This window comes from Hippoglossus hippoglossus, chromosome 10 (assembly GCF_009819705.1).
Source record: "Hippoglossus hippoglossus isolate fHipHip1 chromosome 10, fHipHip1.pri, whole genome shotgun sequence".
Taxonomy (NCBI): Eukaryota; Metazoa; Chordata; class Actinopteri; order Pleuronectiformes; family Pleuronectidae; genus Hippoglossus; species Hippoglossus hippoglossus.
In genome coordinates, this window is record NC_047160.1 from 26,574,606 (window position 1) to 26,598,927 (window position 24,322).

The window sequence follows — 24,322 nt, forward strand, 5'->3', positions numbered from 1 at the left end:
TGGACGTTCGACCTGTAAACACAACGTCGACACAGATGTTTGACAAAGTGTCGTCGTGTGTGCAGATTGTTTGGTTGTGTAGTTTTGACTGTTGAAGAAGAAGAAAATATCTTTTGGCCATTTCTCCACTTCTGAGTGAGTTATTATCACGACGCTCGTAAACCGCGGTCGCTCGGTGATCGATCATGTTTCGTCCCAAAGAGGCGAATCAGTCGCACTTTCATTTCTACACGTATTCACCTGGAATCGTCTGCGTGTTTCAAAGTGCCGGCGGCGTTCCGGTGTGTTTGTTGTGCTTCGTGCGGTCGGAGGACAGCGAGCTGCGAGGCCTGAACATCTGAGGCGGCCGCTGCTCCCGCTCTCTGAGAGCATGTCCTTTATTCCCTCTGAATGTTGCATGTGTGAATTAAAGCAGGACCTTATCACAGCGCTCGCAGCCACAAGTGTCCCCATTGAAATGCAAGGCGCGACGTTTAATCATTGTGAGCGAGATCTGCGGTGGCCGGGGCTAATCTCCATTTTAACATTTCACACAGCGCCTGCAGTTACGGGCCTTTTTCCTTCCTCGCCGCTGAAATGACGAACAATAGCTCTTTTTTCTGCACGGCGCTGAGGTGGCGGCGGCGGCGGCGGCGGCGAGGAGGCCGAGCGTCGGTCGACGGCGTTAACAGCCGCCGACGAAGTTGACCGCGGCTCGTTCATGCAGATTCACAGAGGGAACAATGGCGAAAACATCAGCCTCAGTTGAACCTGCTCCGTCCTGCAGAGGAGGAGCAGAGGAGGAGCAGAGGAGGAGCAGAGGAGGAGCGGAGGAGGAGCAGAGGAGCAGAGGAGGAGCAGGGACGATCGGCCCGAGGTCGGTGACAGACGACATCACCTGAAAGTCATTATCGTTTTATGAGACATAACAAACAGGAGAATCAGATGTTAGAAACGTGTTGGTTGTTACCATCTTTCTCCTTCCATGTTATTGTAGTTTTATCCTTTGATAAGAAAAGTTCTACGTGAATAAAACGTATTATTATTGTTATTATCGTTATAAACTTTATTTACAAGCTGCTTCATGAGAATCCTCCAGATGGTGAAAAGGTTGATTCCAGGAGGCGGGGCTTATTTCTGCAGCGTTGGACAGTATCAGAGCACCCCCCCCCCCCCCCCCCCCCCCCCCCCCCCGATGTCTCTGATGTCCGCGGCCTCTCTCCATCACTGTCGGCCCTGAGGAGCTGGAAGGAAGGAGGGAAGGAGGGAAGGAGGGAAGTGTGGATGCAGGCGGTGAGAGGGAGGAGGGGTGAGGGAGAGAGAGGGGGGGGGGGGGGGGTTCCCCTCAGGGCCTCCAGAGGCAGCGCTCGTATCAATCACTCGACGGGAGGAGAGGGTGATTCTGACGGATGATCTCCCCCAGCACGACGCCTCGTACCTCTCCTCCTCCTCCTCCTCCTCCTCCTCCTCCTCCTCCTCCTCCTCCCCCTCGCTCGCCCACTCTCCCTCTGCATCAATGAACTTCCCTTCTTCATCCCTCGTTCTTTTCCTCTCCTCTGCTCCTGGACTCTCTGCTGTTCTTCTGTTCTCTCTCGCTCACACTTCTCGGACCTGGTATGGAATTCCTTTCTTCCTTTCCTCCTTCCTTAGCTACTTATCTCCTCTCTCCTCTTTCATCCTCCTTTCTCATCCAACACCTTTTTCTCTTGATGCCGGATTTATAAACACATCCACCACTTCCTGTTTCTCATTTCCTGGTTTTCCTCCCTCTTCTTTTCCTCCCTCTGTGCTTCCTCCTTCCTCCCTCCTTCCTGATTCTCCCATTCTTCCCTCTTTTTCTCCTCCTTCACTCGTTTCCTATCCTTCCTTCCCTGTTCCTTGCTCTTTTGGATTTCACCTCTTTTCTCTACTTCTCATGTTTCCACTTCCTTTCTAAGATTACTTTGCTTCTCATCCTCTTCTCTATTTCTCCTTCCATTTGTTTTGCCTCCTCCTCCTCCTCCTCCTCCTCCTCCTCCTCCTCCTCCTCTTTCATATTAAATTTCTCCTCCTTACTTTTTTCCTTTTTTATTTTCCTCTTCTCTTTTTCATATCATGTCACTTCCCTCATCCCTCCCTCCTTCCTTCCTGCATCCTTTTCTGTCTCCTCTTTGTCTGCCTTCTCCTCTTGTGACTCCTTTTCATTCTTTTGCAGTTTTCCATCCTCCCCTTGATCCTCACTCCTTCTGTCCTCCTCCCCTTGATCCTCACTCCTTCTCTTTCTCAGTCCAGCTCTTTTCCTCTTTTGGCATCCCCTCCATCTATCCTCACTCCCCAGTCTATCCTCACCTCCTCGGTGCAGCACTGTCACCTCCTCTTTCTCCTCCTCTTCCTCCTCAGGCCTCGGCAGCTGTCAGGTGGCCTCGGTGTTTGTGGCTGAAGCAGCCGCTCGGTGTCATGGTTCAGCTCTGTCGAGGAAACAGCAGGAGGAGAGGAGCTGTCAGGTTCAGCTCTGGGGAGGCGGGGGGGAGGCGAGGAGGTGCGAGGTGATGTGGGAGGCGCCTGCTGAGCGAGGAGGGAGCGAGGAGGGAGCGAGGAGGGAGCGAGTAGCGTAGCCAGAGGTGAAGGAAAGAAGCCAGGATAGATTTCTCTAATTCTCTTCTCTTTTTCTTCTTTCCTCCAATCTTCATTTCTCTTTCTTATCAATTTCTCGTTCCTCGTCTTTCACACCAACTCTTGCTCTTCTCTTCCTCCTCCTCCTCTTCCTCTTCCTCCTCCCCTCAGGAATTTTCCTCCTTAAAAACCCAAGTCATCTTCTTTCTCGACTAAAGGACCAAAAGAGCTGCTCAGTTTTTTACCCTCTGACTCCATCTCCAAGGAAACCGGCATCATGATCATCACCCTTTGTCATCATCATCATCATCATCATCATCATCATCATCATCATCATCGAGCTAATGATGCTAATTCATAACGAGCCGTGATGGGAGCGATACATCATCTACCTGACCTCCGCAGGTGGAGCGCCGTGAGGTGCGACCCCGGCTGCTGCGGTCGTCTCTGCTGACCTTCCGGAGGTCCTCGTTCACGTTACATCGTTGATCTCGTTGATCAGATTTGACAACTTGGACAAATATGAATTACAGCTACGAGCAGATACAAGAGATTGATTCCACATTAATGGACAATATGGCAGCGCTCTGATCAATGACTGTAAATCAAGATGGACGACGCGTCTCCACTTCCTCCTGTTGGACGGAAACGAAGCCAAAGTATCCTGGATACAGTCGCCACCGTCTTTTCGAGTCTGAGCAGCGTGATGGTGAAGCCGTCGGTCCAGAGACGCTGCAGGTGTAACAAGTTTGAAACAAGTTTTAAACAAGTTAGATTTAAGACTTTTAACGAGATTTAACTTCAGGTACAAACTAAAGAAACTATAGGAATCATAGTGAAAGTGAACTAAGATATATTCTAACCGAGGTGTTTGCAGACGATCGCCCGTCAGATCCATGTCGGGGAACAAAGTTATGTAAAACTTTCCACTGGGCCCGTGGGCAGGAAGTAAATTCAGCGTTTTCCTTTAAAACTTTAAACTGATGGTGGAGGCTTCGCCGGTCGACTTCCTGACGTGATTGATCGAACACTTCCAGTCATTTATAGTCGGGTTGGAGAGAATCTGGACCTGCAGCTGCTCCCTGTTGTTTACTGTGATGTTTTTACTACAGAATCTATTTCTGGAGAAGTTGAGCTTCATCATTTCTCTCCATTAAAATGATGAAACCCACCGGATTAAATTTGGTCTCAGCCAAACGCAGATCAAATCCAATTTGTCATTACACATTCCTCCTCTGTGCTTTCAGTGGATTTCCATGTGATTCCAAAGGCTGTCGCAGACGGGAAGCAGGAGCATGTGTGTGTGTGTGTGTGTGTGTGTGTGTGTGTGTGTGTGTGTGTGTGTGTGCGTGTGTGTGCGTGTGTGTGCGTGTGTGTGTGTGTGTGTGTGTGTGTGTCTGTTTGTGTGTTGGTTGGTTGAATTATGCAAAGAGGCCGCGCTCGTCTCAGGCAAGGCCAGACTTTCTTTTCTTCCGCAGGAGACGATGATCTTTCTTTGTTTTTGTCTTTTCACACTCGCTGTTTGTCTCCCGTCCTTGACGCTGAAAAAGGAGTTGAATCTTCTTTTTTTTTTCTGATCTTTGATTTCGCTGTAAAGAAAAAGAGAAACATTTCAAATGTTCTCGATATTCTTCTCATCTCAGTCGTGGAGCTTCTCCTCAAGGCTAAAGGACCCAACCAGCCCGTTAATATAAATTATGCACATTCCTGCTGAATGTTTTCATTTCAGTATCAGTCTGAGTTCGACCTTCAACTCGACAGCCGCAGGTTTCACTTCAGCATTAAAACGTAAACCTGCTGCAAACAGCTGATTCATCACAGTCCACTTGTTGTTGACCAGATCACGGGACTGGGAGATGTGGGAATTCTCATCCCTGCAGCTTTGAAACACGATGTTCAGTTATCGGCCGAGAGCTGAAGTTTGATAAACTCACAAGCAGACTTTGGTTTGTTTGGACGTTAAAGGAATAATTCTCTGCTGGGACGATGTCAAACTTCTGACCTGTGCAGTAGAGGGGTGAAAAAGAACTGTGCTATTCCCTTTACCCCTAAATGATAGAAATACTACCACACCCAGAATGCACCTGGCTCCCGGGCCTCGCTATTGGTTCTCGACCTGAGCTTTGGGTTTGTTCACAGATACGAGCAGCAGAACCGGGATCGTAGGAGCAACTGGTTCCTACTCAAATCGTTTACACTTGGAATGGTTGAAACCTGCATATCCCAAAACTACTTCTGGCCACCTGTGGTTAAACTGTGGTATTACTGCGGCTCAGTTTGTGGCCCCGATCTGGGACCAGGAGCAGACCACCCAGGTGTCAGCAGGCAGGAGACGGGATGAAACGTGCTGCAGAGATCAGGTGTTTATGTTCATGACGGCGTCTCCTCTCATCTCCGTTGGAGTCTTCCTCATGTGTGGCTCTGCTTCTTCAGCCACAGATATTTGTTTTCCTTGTTTATTTCTGCAGAGTTTGACTTTGGAGCTGAAAGTCTCAGAAAGTCTGGAGGCTCTAACTCGGACATTTGCGTTCAGACATGCTCTGGAGAATGTCAGGAGGAATGTCTGGATTTCACACCGTGTCTGAAAACAGCTTTATTCTCAAAAAGAATATGTGATATTTTTTGGGGCATTTCACCTCCATTGACGGGACAAAACCAGTGTGACATTTGGAGACGGAAGACGAGGGTGGAACCAAACCTTCGGCTGCTGCAGGACTCAAACCTCCGTGTGCAAAGCTCCTGCGTGTCAAAACTAATTCTGTAAAAAATCGAGTATTGAATAAAAGCTTGAGAACGAGCAGCTCTACCTGCCTACCCGAGATTCAAACCCCAGCAGCTGCATCCCTGCCTGATTCATCTCAGCGGTTATATCCATGTTTCTTCAGGAGCTGAATCCAGCTGCGGAGGTTCGGAGCAGGAAGTTGTTGTGGTGGAGTTCAGGTAAAGAAAACACGCCGCAACCAAAGAAACCACATCGAGCAGAAGAAGAAAAACACATGACCACAAGTAGAAGAAAACACATATGCATTGATTTCTGTGGGAGAAGCTGCAGCATGATAAGAGTGCTCCAACACACACACACACACACACACACACACACACACACACACACACACACACACACACAGTTCACTCTGGAGAATCTGCAATCTGTGCCATTTTCTCCTGTAGTGAAATATTCCTATTCCCTGTGACAGCCAGGCTGGTGGCAGCAGAATTTACCTTCACATCCACATCTGAGCATCTCAGCTGCCAAACCCACCGCCGCTGCCGCTGCCGCTGCTGCCGCTGCTGCCGCTGCCGCTGCCGCTGCCGCTGCCGCTGCCGCTGCCGCTGCCGCTGAGGCCGCGCTCAGTAAATATTACCCAGTAAATATTACGCTTACCAATCAGAAGACGTCAGCGGCTTCAGTGTGACTCCCTCTCAGTATCAGACCGAGCTACACCTCAGCAGAACGTTACTCTTTCTCCTCATAATTAGTCGTTATTCCCTCACATCCACTCGACTCTTCCTCCCTGAGAGTTTCGTCTGCGCTGTGATGAAGTTTGGAAACTTCCTTCCTCCTTCCTCAGAGTTGTTTAGTGTGGAACCGCCTCCACCGAACGGGCTGTGATTTGATTGAAGTCCCTGGGATGTGATCACGTCGTGTTTCCCTTTGTCTGTTCGCTTGTTAGTCATTTGTCTCTGCTCATATTCTGTGTTTTTCTTATTGTGGGGGAAATCTCACAAGACACATTTACATCAACAATGAATGTATCTGCTCTAACAAGCATTATCTGTGTATCCGACCCCTGATAGAACCGGTTCCTCTGAGCCGGAGCTGCAGTGTTTCCAGAATATATTAAAAACACATCAATGAGCCGAGCTGTTGCACCGGGCGGCAAGTTCCCTCATTTCCATGAACACACACCACACACACACACGCACACGCACACACACACACGCACACACACACACACACACACACACACACACACACACACACACACACACACACACACACACACACCATAGACTGTAAATAAAGCTGGACAATGCATCTCCCACCTCCTTTCACTTCCTAGAATTAAAGCTAAAGTTACTATCTCTTCCGATAACGTCATCTGGATCCAGACTCTGGTTTCACCGATAAACACCTGCTCGACCAATCAGGAGTCAGTCTGAGCTGTCAATCACGACGTCTCAGCTCTAATAACTGATTAAAGTCACATTCATCTGAAACACGAGCGCTGATGGAAAGTTTCTGGCCTCAGCGGTGGCGTCTGCTGCTCTGATATATTCTGGATGTTCTTCTCAGGATGTGTGAACACTGGGATATGAGCTCGTTGTCCAGCGAGGTCGGGACGGGAGGATTTTCTGCCGCCTCTCATCTCCTCGCCGCCGCCGCCGCCGCCGCCGCAGAAAATAAATAAATAAAGAAGTTGTAATAAGGTGTGGAGCCGGAGGAGAAGCAATAACGGAGAACACGTTCAGACAGATTACCAACACCAGGAGTGACTGTGGAGTCTGAGGGGATTAATATGACAGTGATTTGGATAACAGGGCCCGCGCTCGTTACAGCTTCACACAGACAGAGAGCAAACAGGGGGGGGGCAATAACATCACAAAACTCAGGTGAGGCTGAGAGAGAAACGGGTTTTGAGCAGCACACGACTCAGTCAGTTCCAGAGACTGTAAATCAAGATGTATCGCCCCCTGGTGTCTGGCTGCAGTACAGCTGATAAACCCTCCTCCTCCATGTTAGCTGATGGGACATGAACCAAACTAAACAATCAAATCACACTGACATGTTACACACATTTCACCAGGAGGCTGCAGGAGAAGATCCAGAAAATGTCCAGAGACACTGACTCAGACGTTTGTTCTCACAGACAGAACCTGCAGAACATGTGAGGAACATGTGAGGAACACGTCAAGAACATGTGAGGAACACGTCAGGAACATGTGAGGAACACGTCAGGAACATGTGAGGAACATGTGAGGAACATGTGAGGAACATGTGAGGAACACGTCTCATTCTGTTTGTGAATTCATGAACCGACTCAAATCAAATCAGTGATTCCAAAAAACTTTTTAATTTATTTAACATTCACTCACATGAGGATAAGGTGTAAGAAACTTGAACAGCTGCAGCAAATCAGAGCTCTGCTGTTGTCAGCCCTCAGGTCAGACACACACACAGAGAGAGACACACACACACACACACACAGAGAGAGAGACACACACACACACACACAGAGAGAGAGAGAGACACACAGACACACACACACACACACACACACACACACACACACCTTCTCTTTAGAGGACCACTTCAGCAGATCAGACTCATTCTTCAGTAAGTGGATCAAACTGTTGTTAACGTGTCAGATAAAGATTCACTGATAATCAATATCAAAGGTTCAGTGTTGATAAGTTACATGACATGTTAAACACAAAGCTTATATTTATATATATTATATTATATATATTTATATTCTCAGTCTTTCCGGGAGACGTCTCTCAGGAACATGGATGGAAGTTTCCACCTCTGGTGTTTTATTTATTGTCGTATTTTATTGTCGTTTTAAAGTGTAAAACCTTTAATGTGGTTGAAGTTGTGTGTCTCTGCCGGAGCCTCGTCAGGTGAACTGTGTGTGTTTACTCTGCTGAAGCTCCGACTCACTGAAACTTTAGATTCCTGCAGCTTTGAAATCTTTTCTGAGGAGCTCGGGAGATGAGAGACGAGGAGCAGGAGGGTGACACACACACACAGACACACACACACACACACACACACACACACACACACACACAGACAGACACACACACACACACACTGCAAACACTGCAGCTCATATTGTTTCATATCAGCCGAGAGCAGAAAACTAATTTCTCGTCTTTCCCCGGCAACAGATATTGGATGAATTCTCTGTGAGGAATTCTGCTGAAGACTCATCTCACAGAGAAGGAAACTGCTGGGACGCCACGCCCTGAGTGTGTGTGTGTGTGTGTGTGTGTGTGTGTGTGTGTGTGTGTGTGTGTGTGTGTGTGTGTGTGTGTGTGTGTGTGTGTGTGTGTGTGTGTGTGTGTGTGTGTGTGTGTGTGTGTCTACTTCTATGCTAGTGAGGACCACGATGGTTTGAAGCCTGAGGAACGTTGTTAGAAATCAGGGACGTTTAAAACAATGAGAACATTTTGGAAAATGAGAATCACAGTAATCACAGTAAACTTTAATCTTCTAAACTCCAGAGAGAAATGTATTTTCTGCTTCTCTAAATATATAAAAACTATAAACATGAAACTGTGCAGTTCCCTCTGGTGCTTGTTGTGATAGTGAAGGAGCTCGTTGAGCTGCTGCTGAGATTCAGAACATGAATATCTCTGAGTTTATTTGGACTGAAAGACACAAATGAGAAATCCTCGGGTCAGTTGAGTCCTTAACTCAAATTCAATAAACTAAACATGTCAGGAAATGACTTGATGACTTCAAGCTGGTGAGCAAACACAGAACACTGAGGGTGAATCCTTCTTCTCATGTCAGTGAGTCCTCGTGAAGATAGAACTTCATCTTAAATATATAAAATCTGTGGAACCTGATCTCAGTCTCCTCTTCACAGCTGGAGAAGAAGAAGAAACCCTCCATCATTAGCTGGTTGTCGTCAGGGCACCAGGTTGTGGGTGTGAAACCCCAGGAGCTGCGTCTGGAGGACGGAGCACAAATTAAAGTCTCGCTAATTAGTGAGCGATAAAAATAGTTGTGGTCGGATCTGGATCAGTTTGACACGAGAGCTGCTTTCAGCGTGTTCGTCATTCAGAGTGTTGAAGGAAACACACACACAGACACACACAGACACACACACACACAGACACACACAGACACACACACAGACACACACACACAGACACACACACACACACACAGACAGACAGACACACACAGACAGACACACAGACTGCACAGGTAGTGACGAGTTTAATATAATAAATACATTTACATCTGTTGACACAGACTTTTAAAACCGTTTTTAATTGAATTCCTCTTGAAACACTCGTGAGGAACGAGGTCAACACGTGGAAATAAATCATCCAGAATTTAACACATTTCATAATCAACCAATTTTTTACTTTCACTTGAGCTTTTCACTTCACACGAGGGGAAAAATGTTTCATTTCATTCGAGACAAAATTAAAAAAACACTTGTTTGTGTGAAAACCTTCACAGGTGAAAATATCTTTAATATCATTTTCGAAAATAAATTTAGTTCCAAATTAATTTCTCTACAGAAATCAACAAATTTGTACTTGATTCAATAAAACATTTTGAATTGTGTCCACACATGAACTAATATCATGAATTCTAATATAATTATTCATCTCACACAGATTCAAAATGTAGGATTTTCATGTGATGTTTCTCTCTCACAGATTTTCCTTTGGTCCATAATCAAACAATCACTGATGCATGAATTACACACGTTTAAGTTATTGTCATCAACTCGTTATCGACATGAACAACGTGTGAAATGAACAGATACAAAATACTGTTTCCTTAAATCCTGAAAAATGTTTTTCAGCAGGATTACAAAACAACTACTGAACCGATTCCTACAAAACTTTACAAAAATTCATGGGTTTCGAGGAATAAAATCAGACAATATATCTAAATATAATATAAACGATTGTGTAACGTTTGGTTTTCACTGCATTGAATCGATCCTGGATTGTACAAAGAGATGAATTCCTGCACAAACTCCACAATCATCATTCTCCTGGAAACTGAACAAGTGGAAACGTGTCACATCCCACATTTATTTCCCTCGTAGAGATTATTGGATTGTGTATTTCAGCTTTAACAGTTTTCCTCTTACCGTTTTATTTGCTCTTTACAGTCACCACCTCACAATCTGTGTGTGCGTCCTCATGCAACATTTAGAAAACTAAACAGAGACGCACACACGTACAGGATGAGGGGAAAGTCTTTCTCTGAGACTTGGACCAGTTCTCGTGCAGCCATCACTTAAATCCTCTCTGAGAAATGTCCTGATGCAGTGAAATGAATATTCACAAGTTTAAAGGAGGAGCGTGTGAGTCTCTCGTGATTATCACAGTTTGTATTTGCTGCTTTATGATAATGATTAATAGTAAAACATGTGAAAACCCAGTTAGATCAACTCAGTAACATTTATTCAACTCTGGAGAACAAGCTGAGTAAAACGTCCCCAGTTTGAGGAACTGGTAGATTCTCTGGTCTCGAGGGGATTTTCAGATAAAACAGCGTCATCATCTGCATCTCGGCGACTGAAGAGCCCGCGGAGACGTCTTGTCAACAGATTAGGAATCACTTGAAGTGAATTGTCCTCATCATTAATATGTGCATAACATGAGCGAGCCAGCACGCCGCCGCCGCCGATGAACAATGAGGTCGTTTCATCTTCGGGTGAGTGTGACTCTGATGAATATTCAAACGGGGGAAACTCGGCTTTAAACGCTCACACTGAGCCTCTTAGCTAAATCAGCACTCGCTCCTTTATTAACATACTGGAATCTGTAATTATGCCTCGTCGCACGTTAGCTTTGCACAACACTTACGACAAAAGATACGACAAAAGGAGGAAGGGCTGATTATCACTCACTGTAAATACACTGTAAAAAGAGACGGTGTGTTGTTGAGCTTAAAGCTCGGCAGTGAAACCCGGTTCAGAAACAGATGGGAACTGAAGTTTAACAAGGAAGTTGAGTTTTTTGCTTTCTGTTGATTTCTCAGAAAATAATTCATCAATCTTCGTGTAGAATGTTTAGTGGATTTATTTCTCAGAAATTTGGTGCAAATCCAAATGAAAGTCATGGAAACCACCAGAAGCAAAATAATGTTTTATTCAGAATGAAGTCAGGTGTGACATGATGTGACATCGTGCACTCTTCTTTTATAAACTCACTTTATTTATTATGAATTTATTATTTAAGTTCTTTTTGTGTGAGCGCTCACACCCGACCCTCGGGTTTGTAGCTGCAGCTGCTGACAAGCTGCTGTTTTCCTTCTGCTCCGGGTTTTAAAATGTGCTTGTGGTCGGTTTAACTCATTTTACAGTCGGTTAACTGCTAATGGAATCTGAGGCACCAGTCCTGTTGCTATGGTTACGCTCCGCTGTTGACCACTGGTTTCCGGTGTGTTGACGCGACGCTCGCGGCGTCTTCACACACGGTTTTACCAGCCGCTGGTTTTCTCTCTTTACTCATGGAACAAACAGTTTTAACTCTTTAACTCCCACGAGTCCGTCAGAGCGAATTTCAACATAAAGTTTTAACGGATGGTTAAAGTTGTTGGACTGAAGCTGCTTTTAAAGAAAAGTGACATATATATAAAGTTTATAGTTGTGTTACTCTGCTGTGTTCTGTGTTGTGGGGCTTCTTCTTTAAGATGGACCACAATTCTGAAAATACTTGTTCACGTCATGATGAGGAATAAAACACAAAATCAATATGATTTCTGTCGCACTGAGATCAATTCAAATAAATATTACACTTTTCACATTTTATTCAGAGTCATATTTAGTATTTTTCTATAATTTTTATTTCGCTTTTCACATTTTAGAAATAAATCTTTTTTCATTGATCATGAATGTAAATATGAAACCTTTCCACAGAGCTCAGCAGCTCCAAACCCTTGAACACATATTTACATATTCCACAGACTTTTTACAGTGCGCAGTCGACTGCTGAAGATCTGTGGACTGAAGAGATTATCTGGATTTATCAGCTTTGGCCATTTTGCCAGAGATTTTCATTTTTCCCCTCCGCCAGTGAGATGGAAAACAAACCTGCGTGAATAAAACCCAGCCGCTCTTTGCAAATGGAAGACGACTGGATGAGATTGACTCCCTGATCGAGGCAGTGAAGAGGAGTTCACACGGAGAGGAGTTCACTGGAGAGGAGTTCACTGGAGAGGAGTTCACTGGAGAGGAGTTCACTGGAGAGGAGTTCACACGGAGCTCAGGCGTGTTCCTGTCACCAGAAACACAGGAACCCTCCAAACCAGCATCAGGAAGCACGGAGATAAGATGGAGCCGCTGTGGAGGGGCCGAGGATTAGAGACGATTAAACACCAGAGGGTCGGAGCGGCCGCCCCACAACACACACACACAACACAGACACACAACTAACACACACACACAACACAGACACACAACTAACACACACACACAACACAGACACACAACTAACACACACACACAACACAGACACACAACTAACACACACACACACAACACAGACACACAACTAACACACACACACAACACAGACACACAACTAACACATTACACATCACATATATCTGTAAACTTAAATCTATTTGAATATATTTAACAAGAACTTTACAAAAACATGTGAAACATTATCTTTAATACAATAAATTATTTAGATACTTAATGAGGCATCTAAAGTTATAATTATAAAGTTTTTCATTTTCACAACATCTTGAGAATAATAATGAATCAATTCAGTTTAAGATGAGATTCTTGGTAATTTCTCGCATTTCAAATAAATAACAAACATAAATTTTAAGGTATAAAATTAACTAATTGAACATGGGATTCATTTCTAAGTATCAAAGTATTGAAATTAGCATTTCAAGTATTTTACAGACTTCAGCAAACGTGACCTTTGACCTTTGCAGTAAAGTGAATCTGGTCGAACTCTGTAAAAACTTCTGTGTGAAACTTGTGACCTTCAGTTGAAGAATATCACATAAAACAAACTTTACATAAAGATAAAACAAAGATCAGAACTTAGATTTAAACCCCAGACGCTCGGAGCAGAGCCGCTTCATGTGAGGATCCAGTCGGAGTTGAGGTTTAATCCGTCTGATCAGGACGCCTCCCTGTGGACGCCTCCCTGTGGACGCCTCCCTGTGGACGCCTCCCTGTGGACGCCTCCCTGTGGACGTCTCCCTGTGGACGTCTCTTTCTGGACAAGTCCCAACTCCGAGGGGGACGAGACTCAGAACAGACCCTGAACCCACTGGAGGGACTTGAAGAGCCCATCTGGTCTGGGACCAGCTCAGGATCCCCCGAGTTTCAGAGAGAGACGACGTCTGGGAAACTTTACTCAGCTGCTCACGCGGCCTCACCCATGCAACACACACCCTCACCAGATGGTGGCGCTGATGAGCCGGTTAGTGTTTATTTTGACTGTAAAAGCTCGATGAAATCTTTACAGTTTATTTCTCATGATTCTTTGAAACATTTCCCGACTGAGACGAACTGAACTCTTCATTTTGTCTCTTTATCCAACGCGTGAAGTTGTTTTTCTTCTCGACGTGTCAACTCTTTATTTTCATGTTTATCAGTTTGGACACGAACACGAGTGTGTGTTTGTGCTTCAGCCCTGCAGGCGATGCCCTGAGCACTCGACCCCCCCGACTGTCCAGCACACACACACACACACACACACACACACACACACACACACACACACACACACACCTGAGCTTTTTCCCAGAAGCCAGAGCTACTTGAGTATTTTAACTTTTACTGTATAAGATGTTTCAGTCTTTGTGCTAAGCTATATGCTAAACATGGAACAATACAATATAGTTAACTTCGTTTGTTTGACACTTGAAACCAATAAACTACAATTTTATAAGATATAATAGAATAAAATTCACAAACTGATCAAAGCTTTTAAGGAAGAGATTCAGAAATTGTCTATTTTACATTTTTGAACAGATATTTCCATGTTTTTAAAAAATATCTTCGTCTAGACGACAAAACAAAAACGACAAAAACCAGAGAAGAACTCGTTGATGAGACATCGGATCAAGACTCTAGATCGTTTTTATATTTTAATAATTTTCTTTTCACCATATTAAATCAGAGAATCACTTCTTGTTGCTGCAATGCTTTATATCAGGCTGAATTACAGAGCTTTTATTTTGAAAAGATGTGAACTTGGGTCTGAAGATTGCCTCGTTTCTTCACTGCAGATGAATTACGTTCAGAACTGAGTCCAACCAATGAGAGGAGTCGACACATGAAGCCTCAGGAGTCACTGAAGTTCAAAAAGTTTCTGGTTGTTCTGGGAAACAAGAAGAAGAGAAGTTTGTTTATTTTCTTACTCCAGGTTTTCATCGTGTGATTTAAAGACGGAGACGCTGGATTCGTCTGTTTCCTTTGTTGCAGTCGCTCATGTTCAGACTCGGTTTCTTCACGACGCTCAATGACCTGAATAAAAAGCTTCACCACGAGCCGACGTCCAATCAGAACGACTTCACCTGCGGTTGGAAATCAGCGCCGTCGCTCAAATCCAAAGCACAAACTTCATTTCCTCCCCAGAACATTTACACGTCAGATTCATCCGTCTGTGTTTCTGCCTCATTTCAAGGTCGTCTTTCGTTTCCTCTCCGGGTTTTTTTTTTCTCAACGTGAAATAATAAAATCAGAAAACGAGCGCTGAGGTGAAAACGTCCGTTCTGAAAATATCCAGTATTTTGGAGACTTTGGTTTCATGCAGGCAGATGCACGATTGTTTGCCAGCTGTTGTTTTCCGCTCATGTATTATTCCGTGGCGAGCGTGTCTTCCAGATTAATCCTTTGTATGTGCTCGTACTTTGGCAGGAAACTGACTCCGACTGCGAAGTTGTTGGCTGACGGACAAGTAACAGCTCGCGGCTTCCTCACGCCGTCCTATCAGTCAGATTATTGACAGCAGCTCCGTCCTCTTTACTTTCTGCTGCTTCCAGTCAAACAAATACTGAACTGAGAAAAACAACAACTGCCCTGAAATTAAAATCATAAATTCAGAGCCTGTGTTTTTCACAGCGAAGACAACTTGGATGCAAACGATCTTTTTTATTAAGTTTTCAACCAAAACACTAAAACACTGTTTTGCTTCATTTCAGTGAACTGTTGAAAATCTGTATTCATCAGTAGTTTTTAGTTTCAGAGCTTTTCAGGGCGTCTGAGTCACAATCAGCAGAAGGAACTTGAACTCATATTTACCACCACATCATAGTTATGGAGACGAATTCTTACTTTTCTAATGTCTGAGTTTGATTCCTCAGTTTAATAATTCAGAAACAAAAGTCGGACGAGTTCAAAGAAGACGTATTCTGTTCCTATTCAGGATGATAATCTTATTGTGTTATGTTAAAAACCTTCCTCGTTCTGTCCAATGCTGCAGCTCCTCTCTTCAGCCTCTGTCTCAAACACTTGGTTTTAGCTCCTGTCTCTTTAAGACCCCCCCCTCCTGATAAAGCCCTGCTCTGATTGGCCAGCTGCTCCACTGTGTTGTGAATAGTTTTCACTTGATTCTGTGTAATATAAATTTAAAATGACAGTAACTCCGTCACATCAAGTCATTTTACTGTATTTTATTTAAATTAACTGCTGGTCTATAATATTTTATTCTCTTCTGATATTTACAATGTGTATTTTTTTATTGTTCAGGACTTTTGCTGCGGTTGTTTTTAAATTAACTTCATGAATAAACTTGACCTGACAGAAGTTGTTAAAAGCTGAAAAACCATCTTAAAGATATTTGACTTCATAATTTCAAAAGAAAGATTATTTCCCTTTACTTGAAACGTTTTTACTGACGTATGTTAATATTCCTTAAAGGTTTATATATATATATGAATATATATCACCCTTCATCCTCTATACTTATATTTTCACATGTAATATCTTATGTTTCTTACACATTTCCACTGGAGGATTAGTCCAGAGGTTTTATTGCTCATCCATAACATTTGTTCTATTTGTTTTTTTCCTCTTCTTTATTGGTTTGAGGGAATTCGTTAGTTTCAGGTTTTACTGTCTTTGTTAAGAACTGTTAATTTTTATCATCTGCTCGTAACATTAGAAAACGACAGGAGCTCATTTCTACGAGGAAATCCTCCTCCTCAAATAAAACGAATCTTATGTTTGAACAAATTAAAATAAAGGACAAATGCATCTAATCTGCTTGTTGGATTATTTACAGCTGAATGAATTCCAATGGAACTTGGTGTGAAAAGACGTTTTCAACATTGTCACTGATTTCATGAATAACAATTATCAGATCTTGATGAAAACACTAAAGAGGTGGATGTTTGCTTTCTCCTGAGTTTCATCGTCTTCTTCTTCCACTTGGTCTGAAACACGTTTCTCCTCCTGCACGTCGACGGACAACACATCTCTAAGTAGCACAGAAAGAGAAGGAGAAAAAAGTTAATTAAAACCGGAGCAGCGGCTTTAAAGGTGAATGTTAAAGAACGAGGGAGGACGGAGGACGAGGAGAGAGATGGAGGTGGAGGAGGAGGAGCGGGGGGGGGCTGAGATAATGAAAATAGTCCCTGAACTTGATTTCCTTAATCACTGCATGTCCCTCTTTCTGTTAATTGAAGATAATTATAGGATTTTAATTTTCTTATGTAGGTTAAAGAGGAGAGTGAGAAGTCAGAGGAGACGAGGAAGATGAAGACGAAGAGGCCGACAGAGTCTATTAGGGATTTACACACGTTTTTATTATCTATATTATATCATTTATTATATTTAGTATAAACCAGGACTTTTCTGTATTAACACTGATGTTAAAGGAGGAAGAACATGAGCCTTTAACTTCATATTTCACAGTAGAGACGCTTTGTTTTGTTGTTTTAAAAAAAACCTTTGCTCCATTTTAACTGAGAAAATCAAACGTATAAATATATAAAACCCTGAAAAACACGAGGTTTTATTGTTATTTTATACATTTGATAAGATGAAAAAAGAAAGGCTGAATAAAGAATAATTCATGAACGTGTTGTGTACCTGGAACACGCTCAATACATTATTTAGTTCACATACAACACAGATGAAATCCAAACAACCTTCTCCACTCACACAACCTGCAGACAGAGACTCAGCTGAATAAATAAAGACATCAATAAATAAGACAAAGCTTTTAATGCCACTTGCTTTTATTTGATTGTGAAGCTTCAATACAATAAAGAGCTTCAACCGTTTCACAGATAAATAATCTTCAGAAAAATAAATCTCATAACATCGTATTTCTGAAAGCAGAATGTTGAAGTTAGTTGTTTTAATATTATCTACGTGGAAAAGGTCAAACAGGTTAAAACAACAATGATGATTAAATTTGGTTCATTTAAATTTCAATTCAATTTGAATGAGATAAAAGATTAAAACAGAATAGAAATAAGAAGGAAATCAGTTGTGACAATCTGCAGCTGAATGAAGGTTCAGTTTGCAATGACCTGAAAACACGGAGGCTGAGATGGAAGAGAAAAGCAAGTTTGAACTCAAATCATGCAGCAGCTGGTGCAAAGAAATTATTTGTGAGGCTTGTTTTTTAATATTTGAAACTTAAGGACGACAAACATTGTCTTCGGTGACTATTTTAGAAGAAAATACTTGAAATATCATAATTTTAAAAGCTAAGGACCATAAATACATTAAAAATGACGATAAATCGAAGAAAAAAGTAAATTAAAGGTAAAATATAACAAGAAATATGAGCAGAAAGGTCAAATGGAATAAAATCAAAAACACAGATGCAATTAAATAATGTTTCCAAACCAAATGCCAGAATAAAGAGATTTAATGGTTTGAAGAATCACTTTAAACACGTAGAGGAACATTTAAAAAACCTTAAAATGTTCAGTTTCTGTTTAAAGATCATTTCACCACAATCAGCCTTTAAGAGTGTGTGTGTGTGTGTGTGTGTGTGTGTGTTGTGTGTGTGTGTGTGTGTGTGTGTGTGTGTGTGTGTGTGTGTGTGTGTGTGTGTGTGTGTGAGTGTGTGTGTGTGTGTGTGTGTGTGTGTGTGTGTCTGTGTGTTCGTGTGTTGACGTCCCTGTGCCAAAGCTCTTCAGGGATTATTCTTCATCTAATGGCACAAAGCTCAACCCTGAGCAGCAGCTAAATGTCTGGAACGGTTTTCAGATGTGATATCTGAGGTAAAAAGAAGCTGAAGCTTTGTGATTTCTCTCCATTAAACATGAAGAAAACACGAGTATTTGTCTTGGAAGTGGACGAACGCTCACGTCTGCGTTCGGCCGAGCACGGTCACGGCCTTTTGTGTCGGATTAAACGGTTTGACCTCGGCCGAATGGAGCCATTATTACAAAAAGATATAAGAAGACCAGAGTGACCATCTTATTCCAGCGGAGGAGGACGTGTCCACAAAAGGACCACGCGTGGAGTAATGTGAGTTTATTTATGTGATGCGTGTCGGCGAGGAGACGGCAGAGCGGCGGCGCCGGGAGCTGATTGATGTTTCAGAGGCAATCACGACGAGCAGCGAGCAGAAAATAGGCCGGCGGCGTCTGGCGGTCCCGTCTGAGAGCGGGATTACCTGACAGCAGCGAACCCTCACCTGTCACAGCTCCGCCTGATTCTGAGCACACGACGTCACGGGTCAGGACGGGAGCGTCGCCGTGACGACACAGACACAAACACTTCCTGAGTCTTTAGTCACATGATTCTCTGAGTGATGCACAGGTCAACGAGCACATCTGTGAAATCCTCACGGCAGGAATATCGTCATCTTTAATAGACATGTGTTTATCGATATAACTGGATCTGAAATGTTTTACTCTCTAACATCGGTCAGAGGTTTTTGTAATCACTCCTCCCACACGCTGCACTGTGTTGATTTACAAAAGCAAATGAACATGAGCGGCTCCTCTGGAAGCTGAATGGATCCGGCAGCGCTCGAGTGCTCAGTCAATAAAGTGACTTTCAGTCCACATTTCAGAGCTTTGCAGCGAAACACATTCTTGCTCTGGAATTCACAGTTGAAGGTCAATATTTGTTTCACGTGTCGCCGGCAGCGTCGTGGTTTCCTGCGCAGGTGAAGCTCGAAGCTTCCTCCTCCAACTCGACTGTAAATGAGAGTAAACACGTGTCGGGGGCCGAGCTGCAGAGTCAAGAGGAGCCAGAAGCTCGTTGTGGATCAGAAACACAAAGCTCACAGTGTGAGTCTGTCCCTCTGACACGTCTGGGACTGAACTCATCCTGAAACTCATCCTGAAACTCCACAGTTTTTTAGTTTGGTCCATGTCCCATCTGCTAACATGGAGGAGGACGGTTTATGACCTACACTGCAGTCAGCCACCAGGGGGCGATCCAGATGATATGGCTTCACTTCTGAGGAGCTGTCATGTCGTCCATCTTTATTTAGTTTGTTCTCAACCCACTGATCAGAGATGAATCTTTACGTCTCATTTCAACACGTCCGTCTATAATTTAGGGTTTGATGATTATTTTCTATTGATTATTTGTTGATTGAAAAGTTTCATTTACATTTTCCTAAACTGAACCTGAAGATGTTTCATTTAAAAAGATTTAAATGAGAAACTAAACACTTTTCTACAGATAAATGATTTAATGGAGTTTCAGTCGTCATGTTTTTATGATTCTGCTTTAACGTCAATATATAAAAACTATTCTCGTCTTCATCGTCTTTGTGATTCATGCAAAGTGAGCGACAGCAGCAGAGGAGGAGGAACCAGCCTCCATGTTTGCAGCACAGACACATTTCACTCCTCGTCTCCGTGCCAAGTCAGTATCGTGTCCGGCGCAGCAGGCCCAGCGCGGCCGACACCACAAAGTCCTAATCTCCACGCCGCAGCACCGAGGGCCGCGGCCGCCAGGAGACTCTTTAGTTTCTCCCTCTTCCTCCGTCTCCTCGTCCTCTCTCCCCCCTCATCACCAGATCCAAGATGTCAGCCCTGAGTGGAGTCGAGCGGAGCCTCAGAAGCCGCCGCCCGGGCCCCGAGCCGCCGCCGCCGCCGCCTCCTTTGTTTCCCCTTCCTCACATTTTATCTCGTGCTCTTTAATTGACTCGCAGTGTGACGCAGAAGCAGCGAGCGGCGAGGGATGGAGCGGAGAGGAAAGTGATGTTCCTAGATGTGGAAGAGAAGTTGTGGGAGTGCTGTGATGAAAAAATAATGATGCTAGTTACATTCTATTACACAAAGTATGGAAGATGGCAATGAAGTCCCCCTGCAACATTTCCTCCTTAATGTCACCATCACTGAGTGCTGCCGCCGCGCCGCTAGGAATTCTGGGGCATCACGCAGCGAGGAGCAGCGGTGGATGTGCTCTCACACACACACACCACACACACACACACACACACACACACACACACACACACACACACACACACACACACACACACTCAGCTGTGTCCCCATGTGTACGACCATTAAGTCCCCATAATGTGAGTGTAAACAGCTTCAGGTCCCCACAACATGAGGAAAACCGGCTCCACACACACTCGTGTTAATTTATTCTGCTTTTAATGTATTTTTTATTTCATATTTCACCTCATCATGAATTTTATTTCTTGGTTCTCGTGCTTTAGAACTCGTTAACACTGTGTTAATGTAGTCTTTTTATGCCTGTTAAATTATTATTGCTGTCATTACATGAACACACACACACACACACACACACACACACACACACACACACACACACACACACACACACACACACACACACACACACACACGCATATTTAAAACCCTTTTTTTTAAATTGGACTCATTCATTCTCTCTAACTTCTGAATAAATGTCCATGAAATTAACTTTAAATATTAATGTTCTCCGGAGGATGGATTCTAATACATCTCCGAACTGATGAGCTTTACTCTAGCGCCACCTGCAGCACAAAACTTCAACTTCACCACACGAAATACAACCGATTGTCGTGATGTGGAATTTACTGGTATATTCCTGGTTCTCAGAGGATGAGCCCCACTGAGGTTAAGGACACTCTAGCACCACCATCAGGACGGACTTTGCACTGCTGGTGGATTCACTACCTGAGCCCGTCGGGACCCGGCTTCCATCAGAAGTTCTGAAACGTTCAGATTCAGGTCATGTGTGGTTCATGTTTTGCATCGTATGTTTGTAATGACGGAAATCAAACGATATCCAGACGTGTCGGAGTCGCACATCGAGCCGCACTCTGCGTTCATGACCCGATTTCTGAGACGTGACTCAGTCGGAACAAACTTCAGCTTCGTCATGCGTCATTTGCCAGATGAATTTCTGACCTGACAGAAATGTCGGGTCGAAGCAGATTCAACGCGTCTGAGTGAATCGGCAAAACAGCGTTTATGGTTCGAAGAAACTGAAGAAAGAAGAAGAGGGAGGAGAGTTCGAACATTGAACAGCTCAACTGAAAGGCTCCGTTCTTCCAAACCACCGGTTTCTCTCTTGTTGAAGTTGTTAACCAACAAAGTTCAACTTCTTCCTCTTTGACAAAAACCACGGAGCTGGAGGAGGAGCCGACGGTGGAATTTAACATTTCTTAAGTCCAACAATTTTCAAGATTCTAGATCTTTATTGTCATCAAACTCAGACACAATGAAAATGCAGATAAAAATGAAGCTTTAGCTGCAAACTGGAGACGACGGCTCAGAGAGCCTGGACCTTGAGACCAGATTCTTCAGTTTGTCTCTTCATGACGCTGCAGTGATCTGCCTCGGCCTCAGATACCTGAGATCTCAGTACATCCACTTTCTATCAAATACACTTCTGTGTTAAACTGCATGTTTGTTTTCTGCACAAAACAAAATGGGATAAAAAGGCTGCAGAGAAAATGATTTACAGTATTACACTGGAAACTAATTCATTATTTCTGCACCAACGTGTTAGTTCCCATCGATCTGAGGGAAAAGACGCCCGAAGACAAACAGGTGATTTAACACTCAGCAGTAAACTCAGCGTGTGACACATAAAGTGAGAACAACACGCGAAGCTGCAGCGAAACGGTGAAAGTCACATCGCAGACAAAGGAAAGTAAAAGTCCATCATTGTTAATATGAAAGCAGCAGGATCACAGCACCAAACCCAATTTAAAATCTGCACTAAATAAAGCAGCGCGCTCCTCGCTGAGGCTGACACAGTTTCATCGGGTTCAGATGAGATGAAACTTTATTGATCCCCGCAGGGAGACGGTGTCACTGCTGCAGGAAAATAATAAAAGGCTCAAATTGAATATAATTAGAAATATGGTAAATGAGGGGCAACGTGCAAACACAATACAGGCAGCAGATCCAGCGTGTTCGGGACCGGAGAGGAAGAAGAGACGTGAACAGAAACACAGAGACATACAGAGAGACAGAGGAGGAAGGAAAGGAAACGTCTCCGGGTTCGTTTCAGCTTCAGGACGAGAAACAAGACGTTTAAATTCAAACTGCTTCAGATTCTGACGCTGGAGAAATGAGGAGCAAAAAGAAAATCTGTGACAAAAGTGACAGAATAAAACTGAGGGAGAACGGTCAGAGCTAAAAGATGTCTGAAATTATCTTTTAGGATCCGGTGACAATTGATTTGTTGTATTTTTATTTTCAGTTATGAAAATGTTTGTTTTTATGTCTCTGCACCAGCGACACCTAGTGGCCGGCAGCAAATATGTTTTTTTGGGGATTCTCCGTCCGTCCTGTTGTGAACACGATTTCTCAAGAGCACATTGTTTTGATTTCTTACAATTTGGTTAAAAACTTTCACTTTGACCCACAGATGAACTGATTACATATTTGAGGTCAAAGGTCAAAGGTCACAATGTTTTTAATAGTTTCTGGAAACAATGAATCTCTGAGAAATCAAATATATAAATCATTGACTATATCATCGACTAGGACTAGTATTGAATATCTAACTTCATCCTGAGAAATGAAAATATAATAATGATATAGAAACATTTGCGCACAAACACACACACACACACACACACACACACACACACACACACACACACACACACACACACGCGTTCACACACACACACATCTTTGAAGCGTGTGAATATGCAGCTGCTTCTCTCTAACTATGAATTTATTCTCTTTCCATTCACTCTTAAACTAAATTCCCCCCCCCCCCCACTCTCTCTGAAGACCCGCCCTGGGTTTTGCTGAGTAGACACACCATGAATTGGGCGGCGTTGTAGAGGCGGCGTTTCCTCGGCGCACTTTATCAAAGTCAGCCCGATGTATTAAACACAACGCTGAGAAGACGAGGGGGAGACAGGAGAAAGAATTCAGGAATCTCTCCTCCGCCAGTTACGCCTCCTCCTCAATGGAATGATGAGGAGGAGGCGTAACTGGTTGTCAAGGGTTACCGGGGAACTGGGACTTCCTGTTGGCGGAGGGTGGAAAGAGTCGTCTCCTTCTTCCACCACGGAGCTCGATACACATCCCATTGTTCCACTGGTCCAGACGAGGAACCTGTGACCCTGGATTCTGATCTCCACCTGATCTCTGTGGTCACAACAACAGACAAACTGCTGCACATCCATTGATGCTGAATGTGTGACAGGAACCTGAGGTATTATTTTATATGGTGAGCATCAACCGTGTGAATCAATAATATTCAGAGCTGTTTAAATCACTGTCAGTCGTGTTTCTGCACCGCGTCTGATCCTCCAGACACTTTAAAGGCTTTAGACCTGGTGTCAGCTGTGGAGGAACATTTAGGTTCAGACTAAACTGAATCAAACAAAGTCAGTGTCAACACAACCGTAAACAATCATCATGTTTAAAAGACAACTGCAGTTTCTAATGGCATAAACACAACAACAGGTCATTTATAATTAGAGGAAATTAATTAGAATCATGAGCCGACAAAGGATTTTTCCTGCAGGAGGAAGAGGAACAAGAAACGTTCAACTTCACCCTGAAGAAGATTCTTTTTGTTTTGTTTCCCTGCTGGTTCATCACAGACACACGATGAAACAAGCTGCTTTATAACATCTGCAGGTCAAACATCTGCAG